The 5589-nt window shown below is 60.7% G+C and overlaps 1 protein-coding gene across 2 annotated transcripts in view; it reads right to left on the reverse strand.

Annotated features, from left to right (window-relative positions):
- Positions 1-2006, reverse strand: part of ST3GAL1 (ST3 beta-galactoside alpha-2,3-sialyltransferase 1) — a 60426-nt gene extending 58420 nt beyond the window's left edge. Inside the window, exon 1 of one of the 2 annotated variants that reach the window (XM_023537227.1) lies at positions 1697-2006. The gene's annotated coding sequence lies outside the window, so the exon portion shown is untranslated. Of the gene's footprint in view, positions 1-854; positions 1129-1696 lie in introns of those variants that run through there. The other variant, XM_023537228.1, reaches the window with a different exon arrangement.
- Between the last annotated feature and the right edge of the window lie 3583 nt (positions 2007-5589).

The following is a 5589-nucleotide window of genomic DNA, read 5'->3' on the forward strand; positions in this document are numbered from 1 at the left end:
GTGCATTCGATAGCTAAAATAGGGCGGAGAAGAGAAGGGGCGTGCAGGCCCCTGCCAGAACCTTCCATCTTAGAGGCCCTTTCCAACAGCGTGTGTACCCACTACGTGCCAGGTGCGGTGGTGACGGCTGAACAACCACGATCCCCGCTTATCTCGTTTTCTCTGCGGTAGGGTGCCGGCCTCCCTACCGCCCGCACACACGCACACAGCCGCAGAGCGAGAGTGGGCGCTAGCTGTCTCCCTGGGGAACCATCTCCGCACAAATCCGCGGGGCGTGGGGACCCGCGAGGGGGATGAGCCAGAAGCGGCACGGGATCCCCGGAGACGGCCACGTGTAAGGCAGTGGATGCCTGATGCGGCGACCTGGTGAAGAGGCCACTGCCCTCAGGGTCAAGGCTGTCTCCCTTTTGCGCGAGACGCAGTGACTCAGCCCCATCCACTCGCACACTTCTGGGCGCGCACGTGTCGGCTCGTGGAGCGCCCCAAGCTCGGCGTGTGGTAGGCGCTGTCGGGGAACCTTGGGTGGGAGGGAGGAGAGGCTCAGGGTTTCAGACAAGGAACAGAGCCCAGACGTTCTGGAGACCCTGCCGCAGGGTTAGGCGAAGGCGTCCTGGGGTGTACCTGTACCAAGCCCGGGCGTAGCCTCAACCCCCACCTCAAGTTCAGTAGCGCTTCCTCCCTCAAGGTCACGCCCCAACACCCTAACGCTTAGTGAAAGGAGCCGAAAGTTGCGCCACTGCCCCAGTTCTGTACAGAGCTGTAGCCCCGAGCCCGGCGCTCTGCCCCACTGCCACCGTCGCCCGCCCCCTTGCGCTCTCCGAGGCAGCGGCTCCTGCCCGGAGCAGGTCACATACCCGGGAGACGCAGACAAGTCGCCAACTTTTGTCCGATTATTTCGCGGCAGCGGTAGAGCCTAATGGGGTTGGGGCGGACTCAAGAGTTTCGAGTTGCGCCAGCGCCACCCTCGCCACGCTTCGCTTCGCCCAGCCCAGTCCCCCACTGTCCACCACGCCACGTCCAGCTGCCCTGTCCCGGGGGCCAACTTCTCCACCATATCCGGAAAACGCGGGCCGCCGGCGTTCTCGGGCGCGGTGGTCACCTCCTGGGTCTGCGCCTGCTCGCAGCGGATTTGAACGCTGGAGCCGGATAACGTCCCGCGGCCCCAGGACCAGATCACCCGCGGCCTCCGCGACCCCGGCTCGGCTCCAACGCGCCCGAGCCCCGCCGCTGGTGGGGTCACCTCCCACCCGTGGGGTCCCGCCGGCAGCTCCGCCCTCCCGCGGCCCCGACACGGGAGATTCCAGCCCGCTCTGGGTGCAATGTCACTGGGGCCGCCCCAGAGACCGCTGCCCGGAACCCGTCGTGGGCTCCCCCTCTGAGCTCCTGGCAGCGCTTCCAGTAAGGGCTGAAGACTTCTGAACCCACGCCTCCTCCCGACCTCCCTCCTCTCCCAAACGCCCCGGCGGCGCCGGGGCCGGGGAGGGGGTCGCCCTACGCCGGCCTTCCTCGCAGCGCCTAGGGTCTTCGGTCCCACGTCCACTGTCACACCCTCCGGGGCGCGTCCCCACCACCTCTGTTCCGGGGTGGAGGCTATCCCCCCTCCACTCGGAGAACACCCACGAAACTGCCGAGCCCCAACTCCGCGGACGCAGCCCCCGCGCGCCCCGGCGGCGGGCGGCTCCGCGCGCTCACTCACCGCGGCCGGGGACACGCCGGAGTTTCTGGAGATCTGGGGGTGAGGGGGTTGGGAGAGCGTCCCGAACACTCGCCCCCTCCCAGCTCACATCGCCCCGTCCTGCTCTCTCCTCCTCTTCCTCCTCCCTCCGGTCTTTGTCTTTGCAAAGTGTCGAAACTGTCTGGCATAGTGGAGCTCCGCCGGCGGAGGCTGGAGCCGGGGAAGCGGGGAGGCGGGGTGAGGCTGGGAGCGGTCTCTGGAACACCTTCCCCGGGGTGTAACGGGAGGGGCTGGCGGCCGGGGCTGGGGCGCGGAGCCCGGGCCGGAGCGGGGCGGGCGCCGGGACCGCACGGCCCTCCCCTTCCTCCGCCCAGCGCCCGCCCCCCGGGCCCGCGCCGCGCCTCCCCCGCCCGCGCCCTCCCGCCTGGGCCCGGCTCGGCTCGGCTTTCCCCCGGCTCGGGGCTTCCTGCGAGCCGAATATAGCTCTCCGGAGCCACGTGGACTGCAGCCGGCTGCGCCGAGGCCCCGCCGGGAAGACGCCGGAGGCTGCGCGGGGACCGGATCGCCGCCCGGAGAGGGGCGCTGCGGGGACAGCCCCGCGACACCTCGCGCCGAGGACCCCCGCCCGCAAGCCGACAAGGCTAGGGAAGAGCGTCCAGGTGGCTCAGGGCCTCGCGGGCTCGGCCCCGGGGGAGGAGGTGACGGGAGCCCACCGCGAGGCCGTGGCGGCGCCCCGAAGAGCCCCAGTCGGGGCGCCGCAGCGAGAAGGGGCCGATCCCCCTGCTGGCGACTGTGCTGAGTCGCCGGCTTGCTCTAGGGCGCGGGGCTTGAGGTGGGATTTAAGGAGGGGGAGGGGAGAAGCGCGGCGGGGCTGGGGCGCTCGCGAGGCCCAGCTGGGCCCAGTTCCGAGCCACAGAGCGGCCGTGGCCGCGGCCGCGCGGCTCCCGCCCCCGGCCGCCCGCCCGCCCGCCCGCCACTGTTTCTTCTTCCCAGATGCGGAGGCTGCTGCGCTGTTCCGAGCAGGGTGAGCACTAGGCAGGGGGACCCCCTGGTAGTGGCTGGACCCCAGGCGGCCTGGGCCTGGGGCCTCTGGGACCAGAACCCTTTGGGGGTCAGGTTTCTGGGAGTTTTACCCTTCCTCCTTTATAGAGAAGTCGGGAAGTTGGAGACATCTTGCTCTGGCGGGAGGCCAGACTTAGAGGCCAACCGCCGGACACAAGATTTAAGAGGCATTACAAAAATTCTGGTTGTACTGGTCTTATCCTCTTAATGGACTTTAGATCTTTCGCAGCTTTTCTGAGAAATGCTAACAGGAAAGAGGCACAGCTCGGCCTAAGGGTCAGTTAACTCTTCCAGCTTCCATTGTTCCAGTGAAGAGGTCAGCCTATTGCAATAGAGGGGGAGAGAGCTTTCTCGCCCATCATTCATGAGAGAGATGATGAAGTATAGGGCTTCAGACCAGGGCCAGCTGCATCAGACCTCTTGGTTCAAATACTGCGGGGTTCAAATACACGGGATGTGGGGTCTTAGGCTGGTTACAGAATCCCCAAGCTTACTTAGCTCTGCGCTTAAGTTTCTTCCATCTGTGAAAACAGCCTAATTAACTGTCCATTCCCTAAGGTCATTGTGACGCTTAAACGAATTCATACCCCGCGAACTCTTAAAACTGTACCTAGCATATTGTAAGTGCTCAGTAAATGTGAGCTGTGTCATGGTGGACTTCTCTGGTGCTGGGTCCCTCCCCACAGCATGCAGATAGCCCACCCTCAAAGATGGGATGGAGGTGCTGGGGAACACTTCTTGGCCTTTGGGGAGAAAAGGAGAGGTATGTAGAGAAGAGAGAAGTGGAAGAGGAACACATTTAAAAAGGGGGAGAGGGGAGGACAAGAGTCAGGGGGGAAAAATTAAAGTTAAAACAAAACGATGAAACCAAAAGCGTGTGGATCTATCAGTATTCTTCGAGGAGCCTGCCAAGCTGCATTAGGAGCTCGGGACCTGGCTAAGTGTGCCAGGAGTTTGAGAGAGAAATTTGGGGTGTTTCATAGCCGTGTTGGTTTTTTGTTTAGATTCTAGAGAAAGGAGCAAACCCCTTGGGTCCCTGGTAGCATCTTTGAGGGAGGGTGGCATCCCCCAAAATGTTTTCACGCACCGGAGGAGGAGAGCAGAGAAGTTTTGTAGGAGCATCGGCCGTTCTGTCCAGAGGCAGCATCTGCCAGCCTCTCCTAACTTGGACCTCTCAGACTCAGTACCTGGACCCGTGGCTCAGGGCATCGTCCAGCTCTGAGTCATCTGAAAATAAGAGCGGTCATTCTGCTGACCTCACAGGGACAACCGCCTGCGACGCCCTCTTGATTTGTGTGATTATACAGCTGGTGGCTTTTGCCTTCTGATTTGACTCAGTTTGCTGTGGGCAGGGAATGTCTTGTTTTGTTCCTTGCTGATGGCAGCACCCAGCCTGTTAACCTGGTAGATGCTCAATAAAGATTTCCTGAATGAATTAGTAAAGAAGTGTTGTTTATTGCAAGGATCAAATGGTACAATGTGCGGGAAAGCACTTTGAAAAATAGAGACTGCTATAGTAATATGAGACTATACTATCCTAGTAGAGTCTGAAGAGAGAGTCACATGGGGCAAGCGGCCCGGGTCATCCACTCATCTGCTTTGCAGCCAGGAGCCAAAGTTAGCTCTCAGCTTCAGCCCTGGGTTCTTGGCAGTTCCCCTAGATGACTCCACAGTGAGATGGAAATTCCCTATTAAATGACTCTGTGGCGATACACGAATAAATCATCACGGTGTCTGTGTAAAAAGATGTACACCAGACACGCCTTTTCCCAGATATCTGATGGGCTTTTTCTCGCCCACTTCCTTTCAGTTACAACGTATGTCTTACGAGGTAGCAGAGACGGCCTCCTCCTCCCTCCCTTTTTTTCTGGAGTTGTGACATCCCATGAAAGCAGCACTCTGATGCCCCGGACCGTTTTCAGGAGCCCAGATCCTGGGCTATGTGTCAGGGACGTGAGTGCGACCATTCCTCCTTGTCACCCTGTGCCCCAACATATGCTGCTGGAGGACAACTGATAATAGTCATAACTGGGGGGTGCCTGCACAGTGGGTCCCCCAGGGAGCCCTGACATTGATTTAATGCTCATCTTCCTCCCACCCCCACCCTACCATGTTTTCAGAGCAACAGCGAAGCACTCAGGAATAATGGTTAAGGAAATCGATCTCATCCTGCCCCATGCCTTCTTGGCACATCAGAGTGGAAAGATCCTAATGGGTTCTGATGCCATCTGGGTGATCATGCAGAAAAGCGAAGGGCTGCCTTGCTTGTCAACGGTGCGTTCGAAGCTGCCGGGCACGTGCTCTTTCGCTTAGGGCTCTTGGGGCTTGGGCAACTGGCCCAACTTTCCTTATGTAATGAGGTAATATGGGGATGTACAGACTAAAGCAGAAAGAGGGAGCCAGAAAGAGAAAAGCAGCCCGTCTCCCTGGCTCTCCCCTTCCCTCCCCTCTCTGCTCTGTTCTCCCTCGGGGCATGGGCTTCCTCAGCCCCGTCCTGGAGGCAGCCTTAACAGCTGTCCGTGTGTCTGTGGCCCCAGCCCCTCTGCATCTCAGCGATCCTTCCGGCTTTGCTTCCCGCCATTCATCCACCGCGGGTTTCAGTTCGTCTGGGAGAGGACTCTGGAGGGCAGGCCTCCCTGAGTCATGGGCTGACAACCCAGCTGTGATGGGCCACCCCGAGTGCAAACCCGTGGCAGGAAAGCCGTACAGGAGATTTTGCATTGCAGAGAATGTAGGACACGTAACCCCTAAGCCCCCTTCCAGCGAAGAGAATCCTGGGGGCATCTGAGTCAGCAGAACCATTAAGGAGAACCATACACTCTCCAGGACTCGCTGTATTAGATCCGACAGCC

Source organism: Pteropus vampyrus, unplaced genomic scaffold (genome assembly GCF_000151845.1).
Source record: "Pteropus vampyrus isolate Shadow unplaced genomic scaffold, Pvam_2.0 Scaffold183, whole genome shotgun sequence".
Classification (NCBI taxonomy): Eukaryota; Metazoa; Chordata; class Mammalia; order Chiroptera; family Pteropodidae; genus Pteropus; species Pteropus vampyrus.